General features: G+C 45.7%; 1 protein-coding gene across 1 annotated transcript in view; it reads right to left on the bottom strand.

Annotated features, from left to right (window-relative positions):
• The window catches only part of ctnna2 (catenin (cadherin-associated protein), alpha 2), a 413128-nt gene that overhangs the window by 121980 nt on the left and 272475 nt on the right, over nucleotides 1–18673 (bottom strand). The gene's annotated exons all lie outside the window — the stretch shown is intronic.

The raw sequence follows: 18673 nt of genomic DNA on the forward strand, positions 1-18673 counted from the left end.
ATACAAGCTATCCTATTTCTTTTTTGTAAACTAAAATGTTTAAATAAATGAATTGCTATTCACAGTAGCCATGTCTGCGGGAGCCTTTGGGGAATGCAGGAGAGAGGGAGACGCAGCGTTGGGGGAGCGTTGGGGGAGCGTTGTCTCTGCGTCGCTGCAGCGTTCTCTGTCGGGGCCGCTCGCACGGCGCCAGCTCTCTGTTCCTCTTTGATCTTTTACTTATTTATTTATTTATCTATCTATTTATTTCATTTTTGTCTGTTGGGCTGAACAGATCACGTTAACCACTATAATAAATTGAGTTCATTCATTCCAATCAGATGGCATACTTTTCCAGAGGCAAATCAGATTTATTTTTTTCTGTTCATTCCTTTGTTTATTTCTTTGTTTATTTTTTGCACGCACCATCTAAATTAAAAGCTAAAAAAGCTGGAACCTGAAGCTTGGTGTGACAGGATATCAGAGTGTGCCCCTTCTTCTGGCAGTTACAGTGCTTGGATACTAACGGATGAAAGCAGAAATTCAATCTAAACGTTTGAGGTGAAGAACACAGCCTACAATATGGTCTAAAGTACAGTATAAGAAGTTTATCAATGGAACAGGTTACATAATGTATGCACACGTGTGTTTATATGAGTATGTGTGTGTGTGTGTGTGTGTGTGTGTTTGCGTCTGTGAGAGTCAGTGCGTCTGTCTATTTTCATGTGTGTGAGAGATAGTGAGCTGGTGCATGTGTGTGAGAGATAGTGAGCTGGTGCATGTGTGTGAGAGATAGTGAGCTGGTGCATGTGTGTGAGAGATAGTGAGCTGGTGCATGTGTGTGTGCGCGTGTTTTTGCATGCATGCGTATGCATCCTCTGCTAGCCGTGTGACTGACGGCGCTGACGGATGGCGTCTCGTGCGCTCGCCTGTGTGTGCAAGAGGCTGGAGAGAGAGAGAGAGCCGTTGGAGGGAGAGAGAGACAGAGCCGCTGGAGGAAGAGAGAGACAGAGAGACAGAACCGCTGGAGATGGGGAGAGAGAGAGAGAGAGAGAGAGAGAGCTGCTGGAGAGAGACAGAGCTGCTGGAGAGAAAGAGAGAGAGAAAGAAAGAGAGAGAGAGAGAGACAGAACCACTGGAGAGAAAGAGAGAGAGAAAGAAAGAGAGAGAGAGAGAGAGACGGAGAGAGAGACGTTGGAGATGGGGAGAGAGAGAGAGACAGAGAGACAGAGAGAGAGAGACGTTGGAGATGGGGAGAGAGAAAGGGAGAGAGAGAGAGAGAGAGACAGAGCCCCTGGAAAGAGAGAAAAAGAGAGAGAGCACCACTGGAGAGAGAGACTTAGTCGCTGGAGAGAGAGCGAGAGCAAGAGAGAGAGCGAGAGCGAGAGAGAGAGCGGGGACGGCTCTCAGAGAGAAGGAGCAGGCTGCTCTCTAGTGTTCTTCCTGCGGCAGGAGGGACAGCAGCGCCCCAGAGGCAAGGAGAGGGGAGAGCGCTCTCACTGCAGTGCAGTGTGTGTGAGAGAGCACCACAGGCCCACCACACACTCCCCACAGGGCCCATTACGCACCCCCGACACCCGCCACCGCGCGGCCCTCGTTAACGAAGAGCCGTGCCGGCCTACGCAGAACGGGAGAGAACGTTCCCGTGCGCGTGCGTTTGTGTGCGTACGCCTGTGAGCGTACGTATTCGGGCGTGCGTGCGTGTATGTACGTACCTGAGTGTGTGTGTGCGCGCACGTGTGTGTGTGTGAGTTAATGAAAAAAGTTCAAAAACGTTTAAACTAACAAGGGGGATGAGGGGGGTTCTAATCCTACTTGACTTGAGGAACAAATACCTGTAGATGCCCTGTGTTCTGCTGACTAATTTACTCCAAGGGGCCTTGTTTTTCAGTTATGCATAATGCAGTAGATTTTGTTGTGCAGCATTGTACCACTTTTTCAGAATAAAGACAGGGGAGATACTTAAAGGAACAGACTTTAGGAGAGAAGGCATACAGGCACAATATGGTTCATACAAATACGCTTGCATATCTTTCTTAAGGAATTAATTTTATCAGCCCAAGCACTGGCTGTAAGCGCCTCCTACAGACATCCCAATTCCTGCCATGCAACGGGAGAAAATGAGAAATAAGAATCTTTAGCAAAAAAAAGGAGCTGTAGAGCAAAGGATTATGGGCTTAAAAACAAAAAGGAGCTGTCACTATGTTATGGTGGTGTGCCCAAATGTTATTTTACTGTGAGGAATGGAACACATTTCACATTTTTCTAATTCATGATTTTTTTTTCCCCCTCGTCAATGAAGCGGTGGATAATTAAAAAACAACAAGAATTATAAACTTACACAGCATCAGCAAATACAACAGCTTTGAACAGCACAGAAATGAGACTGAAGATTTTATCATTATCCTTTCTTTCTGTCTCCCTAAGCAATGCTTGAAAGTGTGTTGGCTTTTCTTTGACAAAAACCTTAGTCCATGAGTCGCTCCTGGTTATGTTATGAGTGTGTTTTTTCTGCGTGTTATATAAAAACTCTGTGATTCAGGGTGAGGTGCAGGTTTATTGATTGTTTCTCTGCATCTGTGCAGCATCCGGGGTGAATATCTGAATCAGGTGCTCTCCGTGCCTGCCGGGAGTGCGACTGCCACCTGACATTGGATAGGTGATTAGATCTCCGAATGACCTGTTCCGATGCTGCTGCGTGGGACCTGGCTTACAGGCCCGCGAGATTGTGGAGTGTTTTTCGACAATCGCCTGCCCTTTTATTTTACTATCCCAGCCGGCTTGTCAGGCTTGCTGCAGCTCAGACCTGATTGTTACAGACGACGAGCAGACACATGCGGTATCTCACGGATTCACGTCCTCTTTCATATTTTTACACGTCAGCTTGCTGGGATGGAGAAATCACCCGCGGATTCTTAATTCTAATTTCTGTTATTAATATGTCAGCGAGTCAAGAGTCACGTGAATGTATGAGAAATGTACTGTGGACTTCTGTCAGCAAATTACTTCAGGTCTTTAAAATGGGTGATTGGCATGTAATGCTTCTTTTTTAAAACACTGTGAAAAGGGCAACTAGAGGTTATCGCTGAGCGACGAATCCCATTCTCGTTAGGCTTAACTGGTCTCAGACGCCTTTCTTCAAATGTGTAAGTGTGTGGGGTTGCTATGACAGCCGAAAGAGAAGTGTGGACGCTGTACACCTCCGTGAGAGTGAAAGGTCACACGCTTTTCGAACTGCAACATTCACACGTTACGCAGGGGAAGGGGGGGAGAGCCTTCAGCTCCACTGCAATACTAACACTCCGAGTCTCCTGGGACAACTCAACACCTCTTCATGTTGTCTTTCTGAAGCGCAGCTACATGTCTCCCGACGACCCTGATGTAACACACACACACAACACACACACACCCCCACACATACACACAGAAACACACACACACACACATACACACTCATACACACACACACAACACACACACACCCACACATACAAACACATACACACAGACACACACACACACACACACACACACATACACAATCATACACACACACACACACACACACACGCACACACACACACACGTGCACACACACTCCGCACACAGATCAAAAGCCAACGAGCAAAGCCAGCGCGAACAAGACCTTCTTTTGTCACAAGAGGAAAAAAAAAACACAGGATATGACAACTTCCCTATCGCGTGAATGATGCCACGCGTGACAACGGCAACATGTCTGTTCAATACCTCATCACCGGGGGTTTAAAATACCGCGTGTTTTCCCAAGACAAGAGGAACGAGCAATATTTAACAAAATGAATTAGAGCACCGCCTGCGTGTGATATTGATTTGATGCTTCACCGTCATTCATCGCCTCTCACCATGCATAGTAGCAGTAACACCCACATCTGAGTGTCCGAGGAGAACACGGGGTTAGGCCTCTCTGACAGATCACTGCTGCATATGCCTGCTGATACCACATATGCTACATTATTTATCAATATCCATACGCAAATCGCTCCCATCGCCACTGCAGACGCTGTCCTCACAGCCTTCATCATCATCATCATCATCATCATCATCATCATCATCAGCATCATTAATCACAGTGTCAGCAGCATCAGACTCGTCACATCGCCTCCTGTCTGTTAACAAGGTTTAAACCAGGCATCCATAAAGTCCATAAAGATCCAAAAATAATTAAAAATACAACTAAGCTATGTAGACATGCATTAGTGCAGGTTAGAGGGGGGAAAAAGACCTACGCTGCTCAATCAACTCTGAATTACAAATGACTCCGGCCTGGCGGAGCGAACGAATGCAAATGGGAGTTATTAAAGGCGGCATCGCTGATAAGAGGATATTGGACATTCTGGCGGCGGCGTTTCACCACCCAATAACGTGGGCCAAACGCACACGGTTCACGGGGGCCAGCGCGGAGACGGAAACAGAGTCTATTAAACCAGGCCGAATGCCTCCAGCTCCCCTACACAGCAGAGAATCCGGTGTGGCAGGGCAATGAGTCCACGCACCAGAACAACACGACCATCCGGACACACGTCAGCATTGCTCTGAGGACGACGTGTCCATACGGGGGGGGGAGGGGAGGGGGGGAGAGGAGGACTTTTTAGCAGTAGTGATGATTACAGCAGAAGTAATACTAAAAAAAAAAGAGACTCATGTGCACTTACACTGCAGGGGTTTTGAATGCTAAGCAGGGTCCACAGAGAGACACACACATTCCAGCGCACAGGGAGAAGCATGGAGGCGCATTACAGACAGACCTCCTGTAAGCAAAAAAAAAAAAGTTTCCCCTGGAGAAGAGCAGCGGGGATCAATACCGCGCACCACGGCGCGCAGAGACGCAACAAAACGTGGCGTGGCGCGGCGTGCGCTCACCGCTGCAGCCTTTACAAACCAACCAGGGCGCAAAGCTACGCCCGCGCACGTCTGACGTGCGGGATGGTCGATTCGGTGGAGAGACAGAAAGAGAGAGACAGAGAGAGGAGAGGTAGAGAGGACAGGGAGCGGAGAGGGAGAGAGAGAGAGAGAGCAGAAGGTGCCCTCACAGAAAATCCCTCTCCTCCTAAACTGGCTCTGTCCAAAGTGAAATCGCTCTGATGTGAAGCCGAATCACTCGAGCGAGACGAGTCCGAGAAGACCACGCCGTGAATTTGATGTCCCAATATGACACAGAGCCTCACCCACACCACACTTTTATCTTATCACGCACACTGGTACAAGGGGGTCGAAGATGTGTGGTGCAAGGTATATCGGTCTGGTGCTCTGACTGTGAAGAGTTTGTCTGAGTTTGCGTGAAAGGGCAGGGACAGATTTAAAGATATACTTATCGCATTGTGAAAGACAGCTCTTTAATACGAAGAAAGGGAATCTAACAAAAGCTGGTAACAATGGAATCAGTGCCCCCATTACACCACGGACACAAGTGTGCCACTAAAATGACCGAGGCGTGACCAAGGCATGACGGTGTACACTACAGTCAGGAGCCACCAGGGTCAACCACTGTCAAGGCCATAGAGGGTGGTGAAGGGGAGCATCTCTTTAAGTTACCATGACGGCAGCCATGACGACAAAGAGCCCTTGCCTTTGTCTGCTAACCTGAAGTACACCATACAGCAGGTTCAGCTGAGGATGTTACTGATGCAAGGTCTATGTTTATACATACACATGTGGCACAATAAATATATTTAATATTGAGAAGCTGGCCTAGTAAAACTGATTAATAAAATTGATTGATATGTCTTGCACTGATTGCATTAACTGGCTTTGTTTGATTGATTACTTTGTACTTTCATTAAAAAATAAGTCACAGCAACAGTTGCAGCACGTTCTAAAAGATATGACCAAAGGGAAATAAATGAAAACACAGCAGATATTTTTTTCCACTGATTAATAATCCTCAAATGAGCACGAAAGAAAATTATGCTTTGCCGCGTAGGCACCTGCGGCAGGTGCCCCCAGACAGGTGCGCTGTGGGCCGTGCTCCAGTACACCTGAGGAGAGGAGAGCGGAGAGTGGGGCTGGAACAGGGGCAGGGAGCCGAGGACTGACTCGCTCTGATGGGAATGAGGCTTAAGAGTTACTGCCAGAGGAAACCGGGAGGGGGGAAGCACACCAAAATAGACTGTGTTTATCATTCACTCTTTATCAGATCACTGTCAGGAAGAATAAAGCGGCGAGTTCTTCTGCTTAAACTGGACCCTCTTCCCCCCCTCACCCCCCCCCCCCCCCCATCCCTCCTCCCCCCACCCCCTTCCCTCTTTATGGGAATCGGCTGGCACATTTCCAGCGGCCGTTTGGCTTGTTTACGTAAACGGGGGGGGGGGGGGGGGGGGGGGTTCCCGATCTCCGCTGTCAGTTACGGTCAGGGATGATGGCCGGGGTTCGTCCTCGGCCCACTCGGACAGGGACTGAACGCAGCGTCCTTCTAGGCTATGCGCAGCGGCCTGCCGTTTAGACATTAACATCTCTGCCAAAGCGTTTTCCTCCCCGCCATGACGCTAAGAGCCCCACGGCCAGAGCTCTCAGGCCACGCCTTGCTGCTGCTCGGCCTATTCGATGTGAGACCGTTCGTTTCTTTTTGGGAAGGAAAAGGGAGGATTGGATAATCAGAAAAAAAGTGGACTTACCTGCACCCAGAATGCACCACAGAACAAGCGGAGGGTCCCACAGCAATGGCCATGAAAAAAGACAAGAGAAAAGAGCAAACAAGTTAATATCAATGGTATAAACATACGAATTTCAATGATAAATTACATACTGTCATCATTACAGGACTACCACACTTCACATCTTAGAGAAACCATTTCCCATCACAGGATCATCTGAAAACAGGATATACAACATTCATTTCACATGTTTTTCTCACAACGCAATAAATTGATACAGTAATTCTAGAGTGTTATCGTTTTCTTTTCTTTTAAAATTTATTTTTCACAGAAACTTAAGGCACACCTTTTAGTTGAAGAGACAGCAGGAAGGTTGTGACTGACATTGTGAGAGACATGATTTTGCTGTGGGATGTGTGATTTCAGTAGTCACAGTGGCTCTGTGCTGCTGTTAAGTTGTGTGCTGTGGGTTATTTCAGTTATTTATAAGAAATCTGTATTCTGCTCTACGGCTCACCCTGGATACAGCTGCCTGTCAAATTAATAAATAATACAAGGAATGTGAGAAAACATTTGAGAAAATTAGAGTCAGAAAGCCTTGTTTTGTTACAATAATGAAACACAGGAAAGGAGAAAAAAACATATACGTTCTGAATTCAACATAGATAACCTTATAATATGAAAAATACACCTGAGGAGAGGAGGACCCTGTACAATTATGAAATTCCTGACAATATTCTGCAGTATTCTGCATTATTCTGCTAGTTTCACAACCCTCCGAGCCTAACAGACATACTCTCGGAACCTTTCCGGGACCTTCCCAAATATGATCACATCAAAATTGTATGAGTCTCACAAGGCGCCCACGTTTGAACCCCTGGTAGGAATTTCTGAATTTCGAGTGAGCACAAAATGAAACCCCCCTTCGCATCACCCAACCCAAAAAACCGAAAACAGTGCAGTGAAGCTTCGGCGTGCTGCTTTCCCTGCAGTGAACTGAGAGCGCATGTCACATCTAACCACAGACAGTCACAGCGGATCACTGTTCGAGGATGAAAAGATGCACTCTTACTGAGAGAGCAGAAGCCGGGTAGCTTAGAGGGCCTGTTGTTGGGGGGAAAACTACACAGGGTCCCCCTCCGTACACCTCTGAGACTAACCGCCTAGGACAAGGAGGCCGGAGATAAGCGGGGCAACCGATTTGAGAATTTTCTGGCCGCGAGTCCTAGTTTTTTTCCTGTCTATATAAGTATAGTTGCAGAAACTGTTGACAAGGGAGATGGAGTGCTGTGCCAGGACTCGTCCTCTGTAAGTCAGCTGATTGCATTCACTGGGCCCCCTGCAAAAGATTTATGAATACTGCCGGGGCAGAAGCAGACAGACTCAAACTCTGAATAATGGGCAGCCACAAGATCGCTTTTTCAATTTCTCCCTCCCCCCCCCCCGCCCTAACAAAGAAAGAAGACTATAAGCGTTTACCCCGTGAGATTATCTGCGGCGCCTGACATCGAAATATGACAGCGAGTCTGTCTCGGCTCCTCCCGGCTTTTAACACAGCACCGGACGTAAACTGCGAGTGATGTCTCAGGATTATGCTCCATAAAAGCACACAGACTAAACACTTTACCCTAATGTACAGCAATGTTTGATAGTAGACTGAGTAGTATTAGACACACACACACAAATGTTACACTACAATACACTATTTTTGTTCCCGAAAGCTTATTTTATGCGTGATATGTCTGCATATGCAAGCACCTGACAAGGCTTAGGTTTGTATTGTAACAGGTAATGGTGCGTTCTAGAACATGAACAACCTGCATGAGACCTGAGGGCCTGGCAGAGACCTTTCCCTGTGCTGATGTCATCACTCCTCCCACTGCAATCTAGACTGTCATTCAAATTTTTTGCCGATAAAGGGTCAGCTTGCTCACTCAGTCACATGTCTGCGTTGAACACAGACAGCATGAGCGCAGGACCAGAAACCCCCCCCCCCCGAAGTTAACATCGAAACGACGAAGAATGTTTATACACACACACACCATTGTGGGACACAGAGACCATTTTGCTGGCTTTCTAGTGCTAATGCTTAACAATCACCGGCCATAAATAAAAGAGTGAAGTGCTGTTCACTCGGCTGTAACATCCCGGGGAGGTAACAGGCACAGGTTCGCGTATTTGTTCTCTAAAAAAAAAAAAAAACAAAAAAGCAAAGAAAAAAGCCGGGAGCCCCCAGGATTTCAAATTGCCAAGCGAAGCGTGAGGGCGTAGACAGAAAGGCCTCTTCAGAGGAGTGCCTCAAACTTAATCTGTCATCCACACAGACTAAGGAAGGGAGCGCTCTGTAGACTTAATGAAACCTCACAGCCATCGCCTCGCACCGGACCGACAACCAAGCCCCCCCCCCTTATTAGAGTGCTCTTAGGAGCACACAGTGCTCTTAGGAGCACGCAAAGCACTCTCCTTCCCCTCTGTTTCAAACTATTTACCACCAACACATGCAAAACCAAGTGGGTGGCAGTGTAGCACAGTGGTAAGAAGCTGGTCTTGTAAGCACAGGGTTGCAGGTTTGATTCCTCACTGGGGCACTTCTCCTGTATCCTTGGCCAAGGTACTTAACCCACAATTGCCTCAGTAAATATCCGGCTGTACAAACAGATAACGTAATAAGTGTAACCCATGTAAGTTGCTCTGGATAAAAGTGTCTGCTTAATGACAATGTCACATAACGTAAACCCAGAGGCAAACCCACATGTGTCCGCTTACAGGTAGCGATTTTTGGAGCTCATTAGGAACTGCCGGGGCTACGGGGGCAGCTAGTGATGCAACACATACAGAACATGATGGATACTGAAGGACATGACGAATATAGAGAGCACCACAAGAGCATACAAGAGGCACAAGGACAAAAGGCTGTCATGTGCACTTGTCCTAATGGCCACTTATTTCTGCTCTCTGAAAAAAAAATCATGAGTAGTTTACCTTTCAATTACAGTTTACAAAGCTATTGGTATTATCCCCCCCCCCCCTCCCCCCACACACACACACACACACACACACACACACACAGCCAAGCATTCAAGCATATCTGAAGTTCCCCCCAGGAAAAGTGATTTAATTGACATATCAGATGTGCATCAAGTCAAAGGCCTTTAAAAGGCAGAATCAGAAATTTGTGATACTCAACATGCAAACAATCTGTTTTCTTTGGCTGTATTTCTTTTTCATAGACCCCCTGGTGTATTTTAATATGACCGCTATGGAAATTCCCCATTTGCATTTCCAAGAAATACACTCTCCATGTTGTTGTTTCTCTGAACAGCAATTTGTGAATTTGAATACCTTTTTGCTTCAAATACCTTTGGGGCAGTGGCAAATTTTGCATATTGACTCTTTGTGATCAATACCATAATTGCATTGATTAATTTGAATCAATACGCTGCGCACTCAATTTTATGTAACATGTAATACAGTTTTCTGATTGACCGTTTCGCATGGCTTATCAAATCCTGCCGAGCTTGGGGAATTGTCAACACGTTTGCCAACAAATGACCTGAGTGAAATTTGCTGGGTTTCAAGAAAGCAGACGCTCTCCCGTTTAAGTTATTTCAAGGTTCTTATTAAAAAAATTGGACCACGGCTTTGAACATGAAACCTCAAAGAAACCAAGAAGATAAACCCCCAAAACACAGGGAAAAAAAAATGAAAATGTACATAAAACAGACTATTTCTGCAGCATCGCTTCCACACAAAAGACACAGCACACCGCACGCTCCAAGGACATGAAACGATAAGGTCAGGATCAAACACAGCACGCATATAGAGTAAGCTCGGTACCCAGGGGACAGATGCAAGCAAACTCAACCATGGATCCCAACTGCGTGTTATCGGCTCAGGTACGGGAGCACATGAAGGCGGTTTCCATGGATTCCACCGACTGCATTTCACTCACACCCCCCCCCCACCCCCACCCTAAAAAAAATAAAAAATAAACCAGAAAAAAACAGGCGCAGGTGTGTGCTTTTCTCTCCCTTCTGAAGCTATCTAAAAATCCAGTTTGATTGCCCTCCACGCCACCTCTCCAACATCGCTGACTACAGCCCGATGGCCTAGCTCAGAGTATCCAATCCCTCTCTCTCTCTCTCTCTCTCTCTCTCTCTCACTCTGCAAGTGAACAAGTCACTCCAGAAAGCCCTGGGGTGAGAACCTTACAAGACACTTTAGGGAGCATCAGAGGAAACAGGCTACGCCGCATGCACACGCACACGGTAGACAAAGGTCCCTACAGAGAAATAACTCTGCTGCGAATACTTCTACGGTTTGTGCTTTTTTTTTTTTTTGGACGACGGCAACACAGAGACCTTCCGGTGCACGCAGAACAGTTCACCCCGAGGTTGCCGTTTCAGAAGGGGGCGAAAGCCGCACTGCCGAGGTGCTTGTGAACACACGCTGAAACAAGCACGGACCCAATTCACAGATAGAGGATTTAGCAGATAGCGCGTTCGCCCGGCGACGTCAGATGCAGCGATGCCAGCCCGGCACCGGCGAGATTAGGCTGATGAATTTTTTATCTTGGAGAGCGCACAAAAGGAATCTCTGATTCCTTCCTCCTTTTTCCCCTCTCAGCAATATTAATGCTCTAACCGTGGGCCTGGGGCTTTGCATGCTGCTGATCTGTGTTACACAGTAATTACAGTTACCATGAACACCTCTAAACCGATACCACACGGGCCGAGTTAACACAGAGATTGGGGTGATATGGACTGAATACTATATGAGGGGCCCAATATTTGGCTTTTTATTACTGTTATTTTTAATTATTATTATTTTCTTTTTGTTTGCTGTTGTTTTTTTTTGATGCTAAATTAGTGTGTTTTCAAATCAGGATTAATGGACTCTGGAGGGGTGGCACTGGCTGGTGATAAAAAGCCATTTGATGTAAATGCGAGACGTTCCCATGCGTCCACACACATCAGCTCAGCTGGGCACTCAGGCACTCAGGGCCTCGCTGGTGCGCCGAACAGACACACCAGCTCCTGAGCCGAGCGGAGTAAGATCCACGCGGCACGCACGTCCCGGGAGAGAGAGAGAGAGAGAGAGAGAGAGAGAGAGAGAGAGGGGGGGGGGGGGGGGGGGGGGGGGGGGGGGGGGGGGGGGGGGGGCTTTTTAAAATCGCGACTAAACTCCTGGGGCAGCACGCGCCGACGACTCTGTCAAAGCGATAGATGGATTAGGACAGATTCTCTGAAAAACAGGAGTGCAAACAAACAAAAGACGTGGGGTAATCCCGCGCATTCGACCATCCTTGCCTCCCGAATTCCTTTGAACAACGCGAACTTCAAACTTTAAAAAATGCTTTCATCTGCTCGCCTTTTATTGGATTTACAGTTCTTGGTTTTTTTTTCTCTTTTTTTTTTTTTTTTTTTTTGGAGAACACTCTGAACCGCCTTGAATCTGAAATAAAAACAAAATGTTCCAAACATCCAGTGTGACCTTAATGCTTTCCCCATTAGCTGGCCCTTTTTCGAGAACAAGGCAGCGCTGAATTCGTCGCTCAGTGGGGCCTTGACGACGGGCGTAACCGTCTTCAAAAACCTCAGGCAAGTTCCGTGCTGAAAGCCTAATTGGACAAGCCTGCTGAGGTCCTGTGATGTAGCCGTGATGTCCGACCATGAAACCCCTACACAGCGAAACAAAAGAAAAGGACACAAAAAAAAAATAAATAAAGAAGAAGAATTAAATATAACCAGATGGCACCCGGTACACGTCTGGCCTAAGGACAGCCGTCGATCTTTCCCGGTATGAAGTGGGGATGGGAGGCAGAGGCAGAAAAAAGGGCAGGATGTGCTTCTCACCCAGAAACAGACCGTGTTTACGAGTCGGAGAGGTGCAGGGGAACTGCTTTTGGGGAGCTGAGGAAAGAAAAAGGACACGTGGAGGACAGGGGGGTGAGCGAGGAGTCCCTCGGTGCCCATTTTCTCAGTACAGGTAATGAGACAGGCTTCATTAACTCATATTGAAAGAGGAAAAAAAAATCATATTGGGTAGAAACCATCAGGTGAAATCAAGACAGATTGTGTTCTTCAGAACAACCAACAAAACTGCACCTTCCTACCTGAATGCACTACTATAAGCCTATGTTCCCACCCGACCACCACGCTCTGCTCTGGTGGTCCCATCATAACGCTTTGGATAAAAGCATCTGCCAGATTAATAAATGTAAATGTAAATGTTCTATATTCCACTTTCATATATACCTAAAATGTCAGGGGGTTCTATTAGTAACACTGAAATGGTACCTTACAACACCATGTTGTAGAAAGAGTTTTGATGGTTTAACATGCGTGTGAGCAGGACAATACCCAAACCCAAAACCACAGCAAGACCCAGAGTAACCAACAGAAGACACAAACAAAAAGCAGACAGATAGAGGATAAAGACAGCAAATGGCTTTGTTTCTAGGGTACCTTTGTGAAGCGATCTGTAAGGATGCCTTCCCTTTTCAAGCTTCTTAGCCTTGGAAGACCAACTCTTTTATCTGTGACAATTATGAATATGAATTCATCATTCAATCATAGTTTTAATAGCTAGCCATCTCCCTCAGACACACACAAAAAAAGATTAAATCATAAAAGCCATTTAATTAAATTGAACTGTAATTCAATTACTATAATCATTCAAAAAATTAAAATGGGAAAAAATAATTTCAAAACCTCCTATCTAACATGTCATAAACCGCTGGTCCTTCAGATTGGGGGAGGTGGGGAGAGGGCAGGGGGGTAGCCATTTTCACTTTAATAACTTGCTTGTCAGAAGGAAATTTCTTTGAATCTGACCAACAAGACATCTAAACCGGAGATATTTTCCCATATTTCCCCCTTGGGGGCTGAAATTACCCTATGAATATTTATTAAAATTAGACCAACAGTGAACAGCCTTGTGGGTAACTGAGTAAAAATGTTAAGCTCCATGAAGAATGCAAGGGCTTTGTTTTTAGGTTTGAGGAAAGCTTATGAAACAGCTACTCACAAAGATCCTCTTCTAAAATGTATCCTACCTTACCTTTCCTACTAAAGCCAAAAAGGAGATGGAGTCACATTTGAATAACAGAAAACACAGTGTAACAGTAAGATATTATAATTCAGCACTCTGCAATTTTTGTATTCAGTATCCCACAAAACTCAGTACTAGGTCCATTATCATTCAGTTCACACAATAATGATGCACTTATCTGCCCTGGGGTTCATATATAAACCTGTACCGCTGATGCAGTACAGACCCTGAATTAACCACTTCAGTGTTCATTGTATTGAAGCAGTTTGATTACTCACACATCATTCCACAGTAAATGTAGACAAAAACTAGTAGTATAATTTTCCACAAAAAAAAGATATGATTCATTCGTTCTGAATTTTATGTGAAGGGGAAAAAGTTAACATAGTTTCAGAATTCAAAACACAACCAGACCTAATCTTTCTAAGGTCAAATCCAGCCTGGCAAATTTTAGATTCATCAGGGATCATTTGCCGGTGGATGCTAACACGTTGTATATGCACACTCTGACTGCGTGATCATTTGGCAACGAGCTGGTCTCAAGCCGCAACACCTGCAATGAATGCTGCTCATTCTCCCTGCCAAACAACAAGCAAAACAACATCGCCCCGGCATACTTACAACCTACCGGGCTTTGAAAATTTCATACGCCTCTCGAATTCTCAAAAACGGACCACAGCTCAGCTCATCTGACCAACCAAAGAACATCACCAGACCTCTGCTCGGATCGCAACTTCAGAGCCCGACAAGAGGGAGCTGCCTTGTTGCTATAGCGATTTTGAGAAGATTCCACACGGCATAATCGTGTCCCCTTGTACTGTAAAGCAGGCACCCTGCTCCGTTTTGGTCACGCTTCTGCCATGTCCGGTTGAGAGCGTGAAATCACAACAGAGACGATTGTGCGCAATAACCATTCGCTGGCTGTGCTGTGCTTAGATTCCTCAGTTCTTCAGGTGAATGGGGGTAGCATGGTGGTTTGTTTCCCCGCTGGGGCACTGCTGCCGTACCCTTGGGCAAAGGTCTTAGCCCAGAATTGCCTCAGTAAACATTCAGCTCTATAAATGGATAACATGTAAAACTGTAACCTATGTAAGTTGCTCCCGACAGCTATAACAATGTAATGGCAATGGCAATAATGTAATAAATGACAATAACTGTTCAGATTCTTCCCCAAAGGGCAATGCAGAGAGTAGCACATGAGATCCGGACTGAAGATAAATCACAGCTGCAAACACCAATGACACCCAGCCCTCCGCTGCCCCCCACCCCCACTTCCCCCTTCCCCCTTACCCCCACCCACACACTTCCACACTAAACGATTTCCCTACACTTATGAGAAATAAGATTTTAACCGTGTTAGCAAGTGCGGGCCTGTCTGAGCTATTTTATTACTGCTTTTACAATACGTGCATTTGTTCAGCGGCGTATGGCTAAGTGCATTTGTATGTAACTTTATGCCAACCTGCCCATTGACTGAGAATGATAGAGAGCTTCTATCTGCGGCAGAACTCTGCATGAAGCGCGCCGTAATGCATAAATCCTGCCGACGATTCGAGTTAAACATCGCACGCGATCCTTGATAAATTATATAAATAAGGATTTTAAAAAGCTGCTTCCGCTTCAAGGCTACAAGATCAGAAATATGTTTCTGCGTTGTGTTTCTTTTTTTAATGCTCTGTCAAGCGGTCTTCGGGGAGGAAGAGAGGCTGTGGACCGAAGAGCCTCTCGCAGCGGTGTATTGTTAGGTGTGCGCGAGAGGGCTCGGCCCACCTTGTGCCGGTGCGCCGCGGTAACTACCTTTTTAATCCCACGCTATCAATCACAGCTGACACCTCGGCGGCCGGGTCAGAAATCACACAGAGTCCTGCCTGCGTCTCATCTGTCCACATCCAGGACCTGTTCCCAGCGAGCCGCGGGACTCAAGCACACACACGCAGGCACACGCTCACACACAGTCTCTATCTCATACACACACACACTCACACAGTTTCTCTCTCATACACACACACGCAGGCACACGCTCACACACACAGTCTCTATCTCATACACACACACACACACACTCACACAGTTTCTCTCTCATACACACACATGCATGCACACACTCACACACACTGTTTCTCTCTCTCATACACACACACACACACACGCACATGCATACACAGGCATACACACATACACATACTCACGCACACTCTCTCTCACTCACTCACACACACACACACACACACACACACACACACACACACACAAGTAAACACCCACACGCACACCCACACACACACGTACGCATACATGTACACAAATTCCCCTTCCCAGATATCGGCAGTCAGGGGTTAGTGTTGTATCTGTGCTGTGGCCCCTTTACATCCGCACCAATACGAGTTTGATTAGACAAGTCAGCAGCTCACATCGTACATCAGAGACTACATTACCCACGTACCCCGGGCACACAATCCCTGTTCCATGCCATTTCCTTTCTGCCAGGAGTCACACAGCACTCACTCTCACTGTGGGCAATATCCTGTTCCTCTGGCCCTTAATGAAAAGCTCCACGCTGGATGAAAGATGGCTAAAGGGGTGCTAAAAATAGTCCTCTCTCTACGGTCCGCGCTCTCAGGGCACGCTCGATCCCGCTCTCCCTCTCCCCCCTTCCTGGGGCGCGAGTCGCATTGATATGAATCATAAATACTGCTCCTTCGGCGACGACACACAAACCTGATTTTCCTCTCTTCCGAAAAAACACCCCCCCCCCCCCCCCACCTTTGATTTCATCCCTACGGAGAAACAACCACTGATCTTACAACTGCAATATGGACCAGACTTCCTACAAACCACCAATTGTTGTATTTCGGGGGAAAAAAATTCAAATAATATAAATAAATAATAAAACACTGCCGTCCGGCTAGTTCACAAGGTCACGGGATTCATAACCCCCGCGTACACCTTGAGCGGTCTATCGGGTATTATAAAAATCAATTTATCGCATACATAGGTAATAAGGGCACTTTAAAGCTATCCTCTGACATTTTTACAGTTATGTAAATCCTGATATAATCCAGGCGCAGGGTTGACCCTCGCTGAAAGCGATGCACCCCCATTTTCCCCAGAGTGTGCCGGTGAAAGAGGTGCACTTCAAAACCAAAAATAAGGTAATGGGATAATGACTTAGGGTTTCTTTTTTTTCCTACAGATATGGAAAGATGTCTTGCGTTACGCCTCCCGCAGCTACGCTGTAAATGAGGAGAGAGAGGGGGAAAAGGAAATGGTTCCCTTAAGGCTGACAGAGCTGCAGTTCATCTGGGCACAGAGGGGATATCTCTCTCTCTCTCTGACTGATGCATTCATTTAGTGCAGTTCAGACCCTGATTCAGACTAGCCCAGCAGGCTATCACCGTAGAGTAATGCATTAAAGTATTGCCCAGCACAAGATTCTGTGAATTATGCAGTTAATTATGAAAATTAACAAAAATGTTTTGTATGAATCTAAAAACCATGTAATGATTTTTTGAGGTTGGATCTAAACATTAGCCAAATAAAGCATCTAATGAAATAAGGATCGGTGAAGCGATGTCAAACATGATCTGTCATACTGTAGAGAAAAATAAATACTATTTACTATCAATGCGAAGTTAAAGTATTGCTTTCCCCTAACGCCTCACCCACTTTACAAGACACTGTGAATTGTGAAGTAAATTCACAAAAATGTTTTGTACGAAACAAAAGAAAAAAACACATGGAATGCTTTTCTGAGGTTGGATTGAAGCTGAACAGTAGAAAAGTACCGCATCAAATGAAATAAAGATTGGCGAAGCAACGTCAAACATGATCTATCACTCTGTAGAGAACAATGAACACCATTTACTGCCAAGTTTTAACCATTTAATCTCCTCAATAGTACATTTTCCAGTTGGATGACTAAAATACAGGTACGGCACAGCAGTGAAAAGCAGGCATATGATGAGCAATGAAGATCTGTGAGACGTACAGGTTTTTTTTTTTAACTTCCACCCAACAACAGTTTTCCGACACCACTGTAACACATCCAGTAACCTGCAGGAAAACAGAGGAACTGTGCACACAACTATATTTTTTTGGTGGGGTGGGTGGGGGTGGGTCAGTGTCCCATAGGCAGTCCAGACTGGTATGGATAGCCTCAGGTTCTCTCCGCAATGAAATAAAAACACCTAAATTTTCTTCCATCCTGTTTCTAGACTTTGTAACCTCATCTGACCAGCAAACGTAGACTCAGACATTTCCAATTTGTTCTAACAGAATGCTGTATTGAAATATTACTTTTCTTACTTGCCTTTCATGTGGAATAAAAAGTTTTCATTTTTGTATAAATGTGAAATTGATTTTATGTAACTGGGAGAATGCCTCTGAAACCTTTATCCTCACAATGCAATATTTACAATTACTTAGAATCGAGGAGGGATCCTTTTAAACATTTAAGAAGTGAACAATGCAAGTAAAAATCCTTTTGTTGTAATGCTCAGACAGATTTACAATTACAAGGAAGTGCATCCTCATTAAAGTCAGAACAAACAGCATAATGACAATGCTGGAAAAAAAAAACACCCAGCTTGGTAAAACGTTAAAAAGAACGAAGCGGCAACATTAAATAACCCAGACACTGACGGAACGACTGGAGATTTGTGGCTGAGTGTCGGTCACGGGTGAATGCTGAAATATTGAATTATTGACAAATTATGTAGATTTTGACACATCGGCAGAGTTGAGCGTATTGGGCACAGCTGAGCGGGTGACTCATGACCAGCAGTTTGCGCACATCTGCAGTCTGTGCTTAATGAATGGACCGAAAAGGAGATGAATGGGTGAGGAGGTGTGAGCAATTATTGACATGCTATACATGCTAAAAATGCATCTGATATGAGGTGACTGTGTGAGGTGAAACCCAGGGTTTTGTGCAACAAAAACATATCTTATGCAAATCTGCAAGCAGAGAAAAAAGTGCAAATTTGAGTATAATCAAGTCATATTGGAAGATA

The sequence above is a fragment of the Megalops cyprinoides genome, chromosome 22, assembly GCF_013368585.1.
Source record: "Megalops cyprinoides isolate fMegCyp1 chromosome 22, fMegCyp1.pri, whole genome shotgun sequence".
Taxonomy (NCBI): Eukaryota; Metazoa; Chordata; class Actinopteri; order Elopiformes; family Megalopidae; genus Megalops; species Megalops cyprinoides.